A 16,270-nucleotide genomic window follows, 5' to 3' on the forward strand; every position below is an offset into this window, starting at 1 on the left:
ATTCACTCAGTGTTACTATTGTAAAAAAGCATCCTGTGACAGAAGGACAGTGGGGGCTAGGAGAATGTAATTTCCCTACACCGACGCAATGTGCAAGTGTAGTGCCAGCTATCCCATGTGTTTGCTAATTTGTTGGCGCCTGTGTCAGGTTTCCACATAAAAAAACCATGTTTCATTCTGGCTATCAAGACGCATTATGTTTTTTTAAGCAAAATGAGCAATGTTTATCATCTCCCACATGTGTAGGATTACCCTTCCTGTTACTGCACTTTCCTAGCAACTAAATCCAGCCGACTTCTTTGTCTTTCTATAGCTTCAAAGCTATTAACCCTAATAAAGTGCCCACCGTCTGCCAGCCGCCTCATTCCATTTTATTACTATGTTAATTCACAGTAACTCCTCTACTTTGTTTCTAAATATCATATGACAAGCCGCCTGGCACTTCTTCCTGGTGAAAGTTGCTGTCAGTGGATTTTAATAGACTACAAATTGACTGACTCTGTTTTGAATCAGCAGTACGAGGTTGCCTCGGTAACTCAAAGGTCTTTTGACTGTGGCCTATTAAATTAAGATTTCCCTATCAGTTCTGCTTAATTTTCTCAGCATTCCTGATATCTCAGTATGTATAAAAGAAGTAGAAAGCATATCAAAAAACAAATCAACTACGTGAGTCCTCACCGTCTTTGTGTTGTGCTGACTTATTTCTGGAAAATGATTTACATGCCCGCTAACGAGGTGGTGTTTTCCGTAGGGTGGGATATTCGCTGTTAATTTTCTCCGCTGCGGTACTCAGAGTTCTTGGGCATGAGGCAGAAGCAATTCCACTTTCTCTGGCTTTAATAATTGGATGGTGCAATTCAATCTACTTTGCCAGAGGATTTAAAATGCTGGGCCAATTTTCAATAATGATTCAGAAGGTAAGATGCCTGAATGTGCTTAATGGAAACAGAGCAGCATATAACTAATGTGACCACATTTATCTTCCTCTATACAAGTGGAGTACGTTGTATACCTCTGGGATTCAGCTAAAGCTACAGCAAGCACAGAGACTTTATATACTGCACACTCCTGCAAAGAATATCCTGGAGGTTAGTCTGGGAAGACATGCTGTCTTAGGGCAGTCGGGTGACTTTGTGAATGATGTAGTAGGCGTTAATGTTATTTCACAAGCTGAGCTAGGTCCAGCCAATTGCTGATCACTGAGATGCTTATAGCACTATTAGCATGCTGTATGCAGACGGTCATGCCACAATAATTAGGAATTAATTCAGCATGGCAGTACAATGATGTCATTTTATTTTTTGATGTTAACAATGGCCCAGAGTTGGCTTTTATGAGATTTTTTATTTTTTTTGACTAGTTCCTATTGTGCCATCATTCCTTCTGCATTATGACATGGAATGATCCCTTAAAGTGTATCTATGTTTATGGATTCTTAAAGTAGAAAAAGAGGCCCTGCTGTGAAACTGCATGCAGTAAGTAGCCTGGATTAAATTGGTTGTAAACCTCAGAAATGAAAAAATGAGCAAAGCATATCCATCTATAGAGTGTACTTGCCTTGATCCAAAGCACCTAGTGTGCTTTCCCTTTGCCATTCACTGAGCAACTCTAAGTCCGCAAAAGCAGGTTTCATGTGCACCAGAAGTGCGCAGTGACTCTGTGGGACCTTCCTACTGTGTGTTTTCTGACTCTGCCAGTATCTTTGCTCTGGCTGTGGATTGAGCTGGACCGGCCAGAGGAAAAATCAAGGCAGGATGCGCAGGTGATAGGAAGGGGGCTCATCTTCCACATTAAATTACTGCTTCCTGGGAAGCGGCCAACACCCCCTGTGTTGGCCTTGTCCACAAACAGTTAACTCTTCCCCCAAGTGTTGACCTAGGTGTCAGATCAGTGGCGGCTAGTGCCCAACATTTTTTCTGGGGGGGCACAAACAAACTGAAAAATACTGAAACAAAAACATCAATTACAACCTCACTGTGTCATCAAATACAGCCACTGTGCCATTCTAGAAAATGAGCCCATCAAATGCAGCCACCGTGCCCCTTCATATGCAGCCACTGTGCCCATCATAAGCAGCCACTGTGCACATCAAATGCAGCCACTGTGCCCCATCAAATGCAGCCTCACTGTGACCACACCCCCCCCCGCACCTGCTCGCTGTCTGACCAGCACTTCTTGGTAGTACCCCATCTTGGTAGCAGGTCAGGCAGTGGGTGACAGCGGCGAGCTGTGGGACAGCAGTGTGTCAGGCAATGGCTCCTGTGTCCTTCATGCTTTCTGTACATCTCTTCTTAATTTCTGCTAGGCATCCAATAGGATTGCCTGTGCCTTCAGCCAATCAGGTGATGGGTATTAAATCCGCACTTCCCGATTGGCGGAGTAGTGGTTCAGTGTTAGAAAAGCAAATATTCATTTGCTTTTCTAACACACCTGGGTGGGCTCCGAGCGCAATGCTCTGCGCTCTCTGAGTCCACCTTTTTTAAAGCCTATTAGAGCCTATGGCTCAAATCAGGTGCTTCAAAAAACACCCCTGCTGCTGTAATTCAGGGGCCCAGCATCCGAAAAGGGGCGGAAGACTAAATAGGGGGTGGCCATGTATCCATTCTACATATAGGGGGGTGATAGAGCGGGCAGCGCCCGTGCACCCCTTAAGGAACAGGCCTCCCCTGTCAGATTCAGGGCAAATTTGAGATGTATTTGGCAGGCTTTATGCCTGTGTATGGGTAATGGATCAGTTTTTACAGTATTTTCTCTGTAGTTGGAGGTATATATATATATAGAGGTTCTGTCTTGTTATCTTGACTAGGTAACTGGGACTTAGCCTATTTAGAAGCTTTTGAAAGGGTATTACATATTTGTAAAGGTAATATGATTTGTTTGCTTATCATATATCACTGTACTGCAGTGTTGCCAACCTACCAGATTCAGATTAAAATTTACTGACATTATACCCTAAATTTACTGGCACAGTCTAGTTTTTACTGGCATTTCCAAAAGTTACAAAATTACAGTTTTAAGTGCAAATTTCAGTATTTAGGCTATAAATAAGTACAAAATACTATTAGAAAACTGATTTAAGGTAGATATTAAAGCAAAAAACATATTTCTTATTTTATTTTCAATATCGTAAGTAGCTCAGGGACAGGACTAAGCAGGGTAAGAAATTAGAATGGGTGGCACACACATGAAACTGACTCTCACAGTGACACTGACAGCAGTGTACAGCAGCACAGATGATGATGACACCTCACTAACTTGACATGTCCCCTCCTGAATCACAGAGACAGTCTCTCTCTACGTCAGGTGGTCCCTTCAGTCCACTCCAGTCCAAACAGCACCCGCAAATCTGCTCCCAGCTTGCCTTGCTACTTTCCCGCAGAGTCCCTGGCTGCTCCGCTTGGCTCCCTTGCACCATGACATTACAAGACAGGCACGCCTCTGCCAGACCCGCTGGCATCACCCTAACGCACTGTAGCAGACACTCAAATGGTCTTGGCCGACTCCGGACTGGAATTGCGCTTGTGCAATTCTGAGCCGAGCATCACAGCCATATTTTTTACTGCCGCTTTTTACTGGCTGCCAATAAAAATACTGATGGTTGGCAACACAGCTGTACTGTCCTTCCCAGGCCTGCTTTGTATCAAATGTTACAATACTCACTAATAAGCTTTATTTAGAAAAAACACAGATCATACAGTCACAGATTGCTAGTAAGAGTTCCTACAGCGTAACTAATTTGGTGTTTGTCTTTTTCTAAAGTCTTAACGTACATCATTAAATATGAGATTGTGGGGTATAGAAATATGTTTTGCATTATCAAAAGCAGAATACAGATACTGTTAGCTGCAAAACTGACCCTTGTCAGTTATAGAGTACAAAAACTCATTACTAATATGAATTTGGATATTTTGTTTTCCAGCTGTGGAATAAACCACCGGTACTTCTAATTTTCATGGAATCTCCTTCTACTGCTGAGACTAGCTTTTGTAGTTGCCTCATAACTGGAGAGACATTCACTCATATCCTCTGACACAGAGTGAAACCTCTAATAACCACATCACCCTGAAAATGTAATAGAAAATTTCCATCTAAATTACTTTTAATGAAATGTGTTCCTGGTAATCATTCGAATAATTAGAGATAAGTGAGACATTACAGATCCACCTCGTTCTTGACTTTTGATATGCAAATCAGAAATCTACAAAGGGAATGTTGAGTCCAGTGGATCTACGCAATTATTTCTAGCCATCTTGAGAGGTTCTTGTTTATCCGTTTCTCAATTTAACCATCCAAGACCAGTAAGAGAGAATTCATAATCATTAGTTCACTCATGTTTACTAATAATGTTTCTTTCACAGTTCACTAATGCATGTTAACATCTCCTCTTCCATTTTCCTTTTTGCAGATAATATTTGCTGATCCTCTATGTTGGTTTTGCTTAGTGTTCATAATAATAATTGGCTGTAGTTTTTTTTTTTTTTTTTTTGCAAACAAGTGATTTAGCATGCTATATCATAATCAAATAAAATATAGCATCTTATTAATAATAAAAAAAAAAAAAAATATATATATATATATATATATATATGTATATGTAGCACTGACCCCCGAAGGAGCTGCTGAGTTTTATTGGGCTTACCGTTACCTCACCTGCTCACTGTGTCCGTCTTAGGGGTCCCATTTTAGAGTGGATTAAAGATTGTTAGCTCCGACAGTTAGTCCTTTTTCCAAAGATTTATTTGAAGAAACATGAAGTTTTGCAATAGAGGGTTAAGGGTACCTTGTAATTGTAGGTTAGAGGTATTTCCTTGATCCTGAGGACAAACAGCTTCCACAGGCTGGATCTGGCAATCACCAGATAGGCCTCTCTCACTGACCTAGCCGCCGGTGAGATGCTCAAACAAAGTCTCTGCCACAGACTTGTCAATTCAAATGAAATCGTTGTGCAATCCTCTGCCACAGGAAAGCACAGTCAGCAACTTCTTGAGAAATTAAAGAGTTGTCACACAGTACCAGTTTCCTTCAGCCGATCTGGTGATACTGTGTGATAGGTGACCCAGGATGCATCCTCCAATTGAGTCTCCAGGCTCTTCCAGAGATACCAGTCTTGTTGCTCGGTCCTCTCCTGAAAAAGTCCTCCCCTGGATCCTCCAGTCACTTAGCTTCTCACCGCAGGCAAGACAGCATATGACCACCCCTGGATCGATAGGCCCCAAGACTTTTGGGCCCACCCTTTCAGTTGCAAAGCCTCTGGCCAGCTGGCTCTGAGACATAGAGTCAGGCAGCACACACCTCAGGCCAGGAGGGTCACGAGGTCGGGATCACGAACCCTGAAAAGAGACTCCTCAAAATGGCATCAGTACCTTAAGTACCCTTACCCAGAATGCACAGCGGGTGAACCACTCCCACTGGGCTATTTCCGAGTAAAAGGGGTACCCAATACATTCAGCCTGTTGCATTTCCAACACTTACCTGTGGTGACAGCGACACCCACGGTCAAGTGGAAACTAGCACAACCCAGCTGAACTGGTACAGAAACCAGAACTTTAACATAATTAGTCTAAGTCAAACTGCAGCTTCAGACAAACTTAAATTTACAAACACAATAGCGTCTGCTCATTAGGAGCAGGGCGCTACATATATATATATATATATATATATATATATATATATATATATATAGTAGCTCACAAAAGTGAGTACACCCCTTCCATTTTTGTAAATATTTTATTATATCTTCTCATGTGACAACACTGAAGAAATTACACTTTGCTACAATGTAAAGAAGTAAGTGTACAGCTTGTATAACAGTGTAAATTAGCTGTCCCCTCAAAATAACTCAACATACAGACATTAATGTCTAAACCGTTGGCAACAAAAGTGAGTACACCCCTAAGTGACAATGTCCAAATTTGACCCAAAGTGTCAATATTTTGTGTGACCACCTTTATTACCAGCACTGCCTTAACCCTCTTGGGCATGGAGTTCACCAGAGCTTCACAGGTTGCCGCTGGGGTCCTTTTCCACTACTCCATGACGACATCACGGAGCTGGTGGATGTTAGAGACCTTGTGCTCCTCCACCTTTCCGTTTGAGGATGCCCCACAGATGCTTAATAGGGTTTAGGTCTGGAGACATGCTTGGCCAGTCCATGGCCTTTACCCTCAGCTTCTTTAGCAAGGCAGTGGTTGTCTTGGAGGTGTCTTTGGGGTTGTTATCATGTTGGAATACTGCCCTGCGGCCCAGTCTCTGAAGGGAGGGGATCATACTCTACTTCAGTAAGTCACAGTACATGTTGGCATTCATGGTTCCCTCAATGAACTGTAGCTCCCCAGTGCCAGCAGCACTCATGCAGCCCCAGACCATGACACTCCCACCACCATGTTTCACTGTAGGCAAGACACACTTGTCTTTGTACTTCTCATCTGGTTGCTGCCACACAAGCTTGACACCATCTAAACCAAATAAGTTTATCTTGGTCTTATCAGACCACAGGACATGGTTCCAGTAATCCATGTCCTTAGTCTGCTTGTCTTCAGCAAACTGTTTGTAGGCTTTCTTGTGCATCATCTATAGAAGAGCCTTCCTTCTGGGACAATAGCCATGCAGACCAATTTGATGCAGTGTGCCGCGTATGGTCTGAGCACTGTCAGGCTGACCCCCCCACTCCTTCAACCTCTGCAGCAATGCTGGCAGCCCTCATAAGTCTATTTCTCAAAGATAACCTCTGGATATGATGCTGAGCATGTGCACTCATCTTCTTTGGTCGACCATGGCGAGGCTTGTTCTGAGTGGAACCTGTCCTGTTAAACTGCTGTATGGTCTTGGCCACCGTGCTGCAGCTCAGTTTCAGGGTCTTGGAAATCTTCTTATAGCCTAGGCCATCTTTATCTAGAGCAACCATTTATTTTTTTTAGATCCTCAGAGGGTTCTTTGCCCTGAGGTGCCATGTTGAACTTCCAGTGACCAGTATGAGAGAGTGAGAGCTATAACACCAAATTTAACACACATGCTCCCCCCATTTACACCTGGGACCTTGTAACACTAAAGCCCCGTACACACGAGCGGACTTATGTCCGACAGACTTCCAAAGGAGTTCCGTCGGAGTTCTGCTGGAATTCCGACGGAGTTCTGACAGACTTTTCGGCCGAACGGACTTGGCCACACACAATCACACTAAACTCCGACGGATTCGAACGTGATGACGTACGACCTGACTCGAATAAGGAAGTTCATAGCCAGTAGCCAATAGCTGCCCTAGCGTTGGTTTTAGTCCGTCGGAGTAGCATACACACGAGCGGATTTTTCGAAGGGGACCGGGTCCGGCGGAGTTCCTTCGGGAAAATTTGAAGCATGTTCCATATTCTAAAGTCCTTCGGACTTTGGCGAGTCAAAAGTCCGTTGCAGCCCACACACGATCGGATAGTCTGACGGACTCAGTCCTTCGGACTTTGGATGTTGAAAAGTCCGCTCGTGTGTACGCGGCATAAGGAGTCACATGACAGCGGGGAGGGAAAATGGCTAATTGGACTTAGGGGTGTATTCACTATCGTTGCCAGCAGTTTAGACATTAATGGCTGTTGCCACTGGAGTCCTCTTCTACTCCTCCATCATGACATCACGGAGCTGTTGGATGTTGGAGACCTTGAGCTCCTCCACCTTCCGTTTGAGGTTGCCCCGCAGATGCTCAATTGTGTGACATACTGTACTTATGATTATTTAAAGCACATATGCTTGTGATTGTGTTTTCAGTCCTTTCCAATAACTTGTTTTTAAGGTGATTGTAAACCTTTGTTTTTTTTTTTGTTTTAAAATAACAAACATATCATACTTACCTCTGCTGTGCAGTTCGTTTTGCACAGTGTGGCCCCGAACCTTATCTTCTCGTGGCTCCTCCTCACATCCGTTTACCCCCCTAGGGGAAGTGCTCTCCTTTAGGGTTACCTTGCGGGTGTGCTCCCGAGTCCAGCATTTGAGTGCATAGACACAGAATGCCGGACTCGGCTGTGCCCCCTGGTGCCTGCGTCATTGGATTTGATTGACAGCAAGTTCACAGCAACGGGAGCAACTCTGTTGTCATATTATCCACTTGACCTGCAGAAGGTTTTACCCTTTCATGACCAGGCCATGTTTTGCTACTTACCTGGCAATTGAGCGGTTATGCAACACTGTACACAAATCAAATTTGTATCTTTTTATATACACAAATAAAGCTTTCTTTGGTGGTATTTGATCACCACTGGGTTTTTTGCTATAAAAAAATTAAAAACAGAACATTTTGAAAAAAAAAAACAATATTTTCTACTTTCTGTTATAAAACATATCCAATAAAATCAAATTCCTTCATAAATTTAGGCCAAAATGTATTCTGCTGTCTTTGGTAAAAAAAAAAAAACAATAACTGTATATTAATTAGTTAATGTGAAAATTATAGCGTCTACAAACTATGGTTTATACAGTACATTTGAAAATTGATCAATCCTCATGTACTGACAGCTCACATTTCTTGAGGCCCCAAAATTGACAGGACAGTACACATATCCTCCAAATGACCCATTTTTGGAAAGTAGACAGTCTGAGGTATTTAGTAAGTGCCATGGCAAGTTTTTTTTTTAAAGTTTGCATTTTTTTTTGTCCAAATTTTTGGGAAAATTAAGAAATTAAAGCGGTAGTAAACCCACAGATTTTTTTTTCTCAAACCTGTAAGGCAAAAGGCATAATGAGCTAGTATGCACAGCATACTAGTTCATTATGAAATACTTACCTTAGAATGAGGTGTCGGCAGGTAGTCTCTGTCCATGCCAAGGGAGCTAGCATTTTCCCTGGCCATGTCTTCCGGGTATTGCGGCTCCGGCGCTGTGAGTGGCCGGAGCCCTGATGTCGTCACTCCCGCATGCATGCAGGAGACTTCTTTCCGGCAAGGTTCAGCCGGGAAACTCAGAGTGCATGCACCGAAATGCAGCGGATACATGCAAGGGGAATATCTCCTAAACTGTACAGCTTTAGGAGATATTCTTTTTACCTACAGGTAAGCCTTATTATAGGCTTACCTGTAGGTCGAAGTGAAGAAAATTGGGCAGGGTAAGTAGAAAGGGGTGCAGTGTTCTAGAGAGTGGGGCTTCTTAGTACTACTAGTGAGCAAAATGAGATGGGGCCGGGTATGTAAGGGGGCACAGTTGAGTAGGGCTCCCAGTACTAATGGGGGCATGTGGCTGGGTACACAGTAAGGGGATACAGGGTTATGCATAATGGGGCTCCCTAGTACTATGATGGGGCAGTGTTGACAGTAAAGGGGTGCAGTATTTAAAAGAGTTGGGTCCCCAAGTAAAAAAAGGGAGTAGAGAACATTCTAAAGAATGCAGTGTTATACAAATTGGGCCTTCCCAGTACTGGAAAGCGGCTGTATAGGGTGGGAGGAAGAGTGCATAATAATGGGTACAGCATTATACATGGAAATGATGAGTAATACCTTGTTCAATCAGAGTGCAATGTTAATTAGAATGGATCAGTATGGGGTTGGAGAAGGGTAAAAAGTTGGTGTGCAGTGTTATACAATCTGAGAAAGTATGGCGTAAGGGCGGGTGAATAGTGACCGTTACAGTGTTATACAGTGTGGGGGCTGGGTGAATAGTGAGTGGAGCAGGTTTTTATAGAGTAGGTTAGGGTGAACAGTGAAGAGTGGTGCAGGGTGAACAGTAAGCAGTGAGGGGTAGAGTTTTCTATAAGGGGGGGTGTATAGTGATTGGTGCAGTGTTCTATGAGGTGGGGGTGAGATGTATAGTGAGGGGTGCAGTGTCCTGTGAGGTGGGGGCAGGGTGAATAGTGAGGCATACAGTGTTCTATGGGGTGGGGTGTATAGTGAGGGGCGCAGTGTTCTATGAGGTGGGGACAGGGTGTGAAGTGAGGGGTGCAGTGTTCTATGAGATGGGGACGGGGTGTATAGTGAGGGGTGCAGTGTTCTATTAAGTGGGGGCGGGGTAAACACTAAGGGGCACAGTGTTCTATAGGAAGGAGTGTGTAGTGAGGAATGCAGTGCTCTGTGGGGTTGGGGCAGAGTGTACAGTGAGGAGTGCAGTGTTCTATGAGGTGGGGGCAGTGCGAACAGTGAGGGGTGCAGCGTTCTATGAGGTGAGTGCACGGTGAACAGTGAGGTGTGCAGTGTTGTATGGGGTGGGGGCAGGGTGATCAGTGAGGGGTACAGTGGTATATGGGGTGGGGACAGGGTGAACAGTGAGGGGTACAGGGTTCTATGGGGTGGGGCCAAACAAAACCTTTAAAAACAGTAAACAACCCCTTTAGGAAATCTCTACACATATTAAAAAAAAAAAAAAAAATAATAGAAGAGGGGGGGATAGAGATAAATAGGGGGAAATTGACAAACGCCATATAAGGAAACCCCGGTTCCATGGCCTAGGGAAAATCTGCTTCAATCTGTTCTTTATATTTAACAGAGAATTTAAATTGGGTCCAGTAGAACCAGGTCTTGAGGAAACATTTCTCTTGATGTTTTAGGGACATGGTAATCTCTTCTATGGTCATATTTTTAATTTACTGCCCCAATCCACTGACCAATCGAGTCAGGGAGGATTTTCAATTGTCCGGAATGCAGGAACTTGGTCACATTGAGGGGGTGGACTGCCAAGGATTGTTTGCATTTCTGCCGGGATAGTAGGCAGAGATGTAACAAGCACACAGCCTGGTCTTCTGCAAGAGTGCAAGAGAAATGCCACGTACACACGACCGGACTTTTTGGTGGACTAGGTCCGACGGTCTTCCCGACGGACTTTCGACGAAGTTCCGACGGACTTCCGAACAAACGGACTTGGCCACACACAAGCACACCAAAGTCTAACAGATTTAAAACGTGAAGACGTACGACCAGAATAGAATAATGAAGTTCATAGCCAGTAGCCAATGGTTACCCTAGTGTTGGTTTTCATCCGTTGGATTAGCATACAGACGAACTAATTTTTCGTCCGGACTCGAGTCAGTCGGAAAGATTTGAAACATATTTTATTTCTAGGTCCATCTGACTTTTGGGAAAAAAAAGTCCGCTGGAGCCAATACACTATCGTAATATCCATCGGATTCATTCTGTCGGACCTAGTCCGTCAAAGTCCGGTCGTGTGTATGTGGCAAAAGACTCGCTAGATCAGCAATCAGTTTACATATCACTTGACAAAAGGGGCAGATCCATGGGCAAGCCTAGAAAATATGGAGTAATGTGTCCCTTGTGTCTCCACACCTTCAGTGATGGGGATCGGCATTCCGAAAAAATTGTGTGCAGTTTTACTTTAATTTTGTAAAATCTGTTCTGTAACTTAAATCTGTATTCTTGAAACCTAGAAGAGATTGAGGATTTGTAAGCAAAATATAAAATGTGGTTCTTTTGCTCTGGATCTTTGATCGCTTTCCCACACCAGTAAGAAAAGTGGAACGTATTTCTCTGGGGGAGAGGTTAAAGTGGAGGATAGAGCTTGAAGGTTCAGACAAGTCTGCAGCAGAAGACTGAATTGACTGTAGAAAAAAAGCTGGAAACCCTCCCACATGTTCAAAGAATTATTGACTGCCTACTGGATTGGGGAGACAGATTTCCAGCAATCAATATTCCTAAAGTTCACCAATCTAAAAGATTACTTATGTAACAGTAGGCTAAGCCAGGGAGGAAAAGCAGAGCTTCAAAATTATTGGAAGCATTGGGACCTTGGGTCAACAGATAAAGAGGGATTACCACATCTTTGCTATAGCCCTGAGCGTAGTACCAATAGTTAGGTGGTCCTTGATAGACAGCAAACCTGAAGCTGGTAACCAGGGAGCACCTGTAAGGGGAGGGAAGACATGGACTGTTCTAAAGACACCCAACTCTTATGAATCATTGAATCCGTTGGATATTACGATCGTTTATGGGCTCCAGCGGACTTTTTTTCCCCAAAAGTCAGACAGACCTAGAAATAAAACATGTTTCAAATATTTCCGTAGCACTCAAGTCCGGACGAAAAATCTGTTTGTCTGGGGCAGCTATTGGCTACTGGCTATGAACTTCCTTATTCTAGTCCGGTTGTACGTCATCACATTCAAATCCATCTAACTTTGGTGTGCTTGTGTGTGGCCAAGTCTGTTCATTCTGAAAGTCCGTCGGAACTCCACCGAAAGTCCGTTGGAACTCCACTGAAAGTCCGTCGGGAAGACCATCGGACCTAGTCCGTTGAAAAGTCCAGTCGTGTTTACACGGCATTAGTCTAGCACCAGTCTAGGAGTCTGGACATGTGTAATGCATGATGGTAGTGACCGGGTCTGGGAATCCTATACCACCTGTATGTTTTAAAAATCTTATTGTATGTATTGTTGGCTGGCAGTCAGCCCATTTTGTTACATTTGCTGATGATGATTCTTTTTACACTACAGTGCTGTGTTGCGTTCTATAAACAGCAGTTAGTTGGCAGTTGTTGTGAGCTAACTTGTAGGCAGACTTGTTAGCAACACCATTTACTGTCCTACCATCCTAGGTCCTAGCCTTTGGGTCCCATGAAAGAATTTTCAGAAATGTTTGCACATCTCCTTTTTCTAATATCCTTATATTTTATTTTATTTTGCAACACATACCAAGATCTTTCAGGATACCTTTTCATGTAATGTGTAACTGCATTTTCTGTGCAGTTACATTTATTTTATTAATTCCCCTGCACACAATCTACCCCGTCAATCCTACACTCACCTGTTCCCAAATCAAGCGAAAATTGGGTGCGTTAACTTGTTGGCGCCACAAAACCACTTGTCAAAATCTTCTCTTTCACGCCTATGCATGTGCTCCTACATTTATTCTTCAGGGGAGATAATACTCTACGCATTGGTGATGTACAAACTCACCATATGACTGAATGTACCGCAGAATGTTGTGCGCCTACTTGGGCCTAGCAGAGAAGATTCTGATGACGCTGAAAATGCTGCATAACTGAGACCTCGATGTACTCCATAACCTAGATACCAGTTTATAGGTTATTTTTCAGCAGCCCCATGCATTTCCAACTCTTTGCGTATTCTTTTTTTTTTTATTCTTTATTTTGTTCAAGATAGAAGTGACAATAAGAGAAGTTGCATTTGTGATATTAATAGACAACATCTCTCTTTGTGTATCCTCTAAGTTTTATACCATCCAAGTTGCGTGTTTAACAAAATATGCCTTTTCTATTTTGTTCCATGGTTGAAGAAATTTTAGATGAACATATGGCAGAAAAAATAAAGATCCCTGTAAGACTGTGTAAAATGTCCATGCTCTGTTGGCACAAGATTAGAAGAAATATTTCACTGATTATCAGTAGGAATGATAATTCAGAAATAACAGCCGTGTAAACAACAAAGAACCTGACAAGTTTTATAGATAATATTAATACAATAAGATCATTTACAGAAATGAAAGGACAAGAAATAGTGGTATTGTACATTGAAATCAGCAATTGCTTTCATTTTCCAACTTGCCAAAAAAATAATCAATTGGAATTGGATTACTTGCTATGGATAGCTATGCCTTTCCTATCTGTCTTACATCACGATTGTCCTATTATATTACACAAACATCATTCTGCCAGTATTGCCGTGCATGAAGAGATTGGAGATTACCTCATAAAATAAGATAAATGTGGGGTTTAAACAGAAAAAGTAAAACAGTATCTTGTTTTCCTGTGCAAAAATATTCAAATAAAGTGTAGAATGTAATTTTTAGGCTTACCTAGAGGTATTCATATCTAGTCAATATTTCCAGAAATGATTTACTTTGCAAAACAGGCAAATGCACAGATTTGGAAATGGAGAAGGGTGGACTTTGAACATTAATTTAAAGTGACTCTGTCACTCAGATATATAAAGTGCAAACATCCCACTATGCCTGATTGCTGGGCCGTTCTCATTAGACAGAGCACCTCATATACATTTCTATTTACCATTAACTATGATGGACTGCACATCTGCAAATATAAGTCTATGCCTAGGCTCCTCTGTGTACTGCGGTCCTAACTCTATACTTTTTGAAAGTCTCTATGTTTAAGCATTTATAGCAGTGTATAAATTAAAGTGGTTGTAAAGGCATAAGCTTTTTTACCTTCATACCGTCTATATCAGTGATGGCGAGCCTTTTTGAGCCCGACTGCCCAAACCGCAACGCAAAACCAACTTATTTCTTTCAAAGTGCCAACACAGAATTAAACATGCCAGTGGCTCTGTACAGAGGATGGGACTGATCATCCCTCTGAATAAATCCTAAGGGACCAAAAACCTACAATTCTAGCAGATTCGCTCAGAATGCAGGAATCAGCAATGCGTTGTGCTCATAATGCACTGACCTACCTGACACATGCATTCACCTACCTTACCATTGCACTCACCTGCCTGACCATTACACTCACCTCCCTGACACATGAACTCACCTACCTGACCATTACACTCACCTACCTGACACATGCACTCACCTACCTGACCATTGCACTCACCTACCTGACAATTACACTCACCTGACACATGCACTCACCAACCTGACCATTGCACTCACCTACCTGACAATTACACTCACCTACCTGACCACTGTACTCACCTACCTGATACATGCACTTACCTACCTGATACATGCATTCACCTACCTGACACATACATTCACCTACCTGACACCTGCACTCACCTACCTGACCATTACAATCACCTACCTGACACATACATTCGCCTACCTGACACATGCACTCACCTACCTGACCATTGCACTAACCTACCTGGCACATGCATTCACCTACCTGACCATTGCACTCACCTGCCTGACCATTATACTCACCTCCCTGACACATGCACTCACCTACCTGACCATTACCCTCACCTCCCTGACACATGCACTCACCTACCCGACACATACATTCACCTACCTGACACATGCACTCACCTACCTGACACATGCATTCACCTACCTGACCCATTGCACTCACCTGCCTGACCATTACACTCACCTCCCTGACACATGCACTCACCTCCCTGACACATACATTCACCTACCCGACACATACATTCACCTACCTGACACATGCACTCACCTACCTGACACATGCACTCACCTACCTGACACATGCACTCACCGAATTAACACCTTTATTTTGCAAAATTGAGTAAAATCGGTAACTGTACAGAGCACATGTCAGCATTGTCGTGAGTTGGTTTGTATTATTTTTTTGTAGATTGTTACATACCGTTAAACAAGCAATAAACTTTAACAGTGAAAGGCTTACTTTAGAAATGTTTAGATGCAGGGAAATAATGGATCCACTCCACATTGATCTTACCTGTCTCCAGTCTCTCCGGCAGCTCATTCCCGCCCACAAGTCTCTTCTGATCCCAGCTGCATGTTCTCCCAGTCACGCCCAGCGCGTCACCGCTGATTTGTTTGATGGTGGGTGTGGTGTGGATGAGACAGCCTCTATGATTGGATTAGCATGCACACGTCACCTCTGGGCACTTATTCTTTGTCACGCCCACTCGCCTACAGAACTGTGGGAGATGTAGTTTGCGGTGCGGACGATTATGCTTTCACTGTGTGCTTTTCTCATTTAATGGCTCTTCTTTCATGGCGTGCCCACAGAGAGGGCTCGGCGTGCCGGCAGCGACACGCGTGCCATGGGTTCGCCATCACTGGTCTATATTCTACAGCAGCCCCCCCTGATACTTACCTGAGCCCTATCTCAATCCAGCGATATGCACGAGAGCAGCAGCTCTCCTGTGTCTTTTCCTCTTCATTGGCTGAGACAGAAGTGGGAGCCATTGACTCCCACTATTGTCAATCACAGCCAGTGAGCCAATAAGGAGACAGCGGGGGCGGGACCAAGCTGCGCATTATGTGTGAATGGGCACATAGAGCAGCAGCTCAGGAGTGAGTCTGCTCAGTTGCCCCCATAGTAGGCTGCTTACTATGGGGCACTTGGCAGGAGGAAGGGGCTACAATTGGGACTGCTCTGTGCAAAACCACAGAGCAGGTAAGTATGACATCTGTGTTTTTTTTTTTTTTTATCTGCCTTTAATATTAATTTAAAGTGATATTAAAGTATTGTTTTTTCTGTCCAAAAATAACAAACATGTTATACTTACCTGCTCTGTGCAGTGATTTTGCACAGAGCAGACCTGATCCTCTTCTTTTAGGGTCCCTCGCTGGAGCACCTGGCCTCTCCCTCCTGCCGAATGCCCCCACAGTAAGCAGCTTCCTATGGGAGCACCGGAGCCCCTGCTCTGTGTGTCCATTCAGACA

The 16,270-nt window shown here is 43.5% G+C and overlaps 1 pseudogene; it reads left to right on the top strand.

Moving 5' to 3' along the window:
• LOC143986731 (transient receptor potential cation channel subfamily V member 5-like) overlaps positions 1-13,350 on the top strand; it is a 52,328-nt pseudogene extending 38,978 nt beyond the window's left edge.
• Positions 13,351-16,270: the final 2,920 nt, after the last annotated feature.

The sequence above is a fragment of the Lithobates pipiens genome, unplaced genomic scaffold, assembly GCF_037356315.1.
Source record: "Lithobates pipiens isolate NorthernLeopardFrog02 unplaced genomic scaffold, aLitPip1_a1.2 Scaffold_18, whole genome shotgun sequence".
NCBI lineage: Eukaryota > Metazoa > Chordata > Amphibia > Anura > Ranidae > Lithobates > Lithobates pipiens.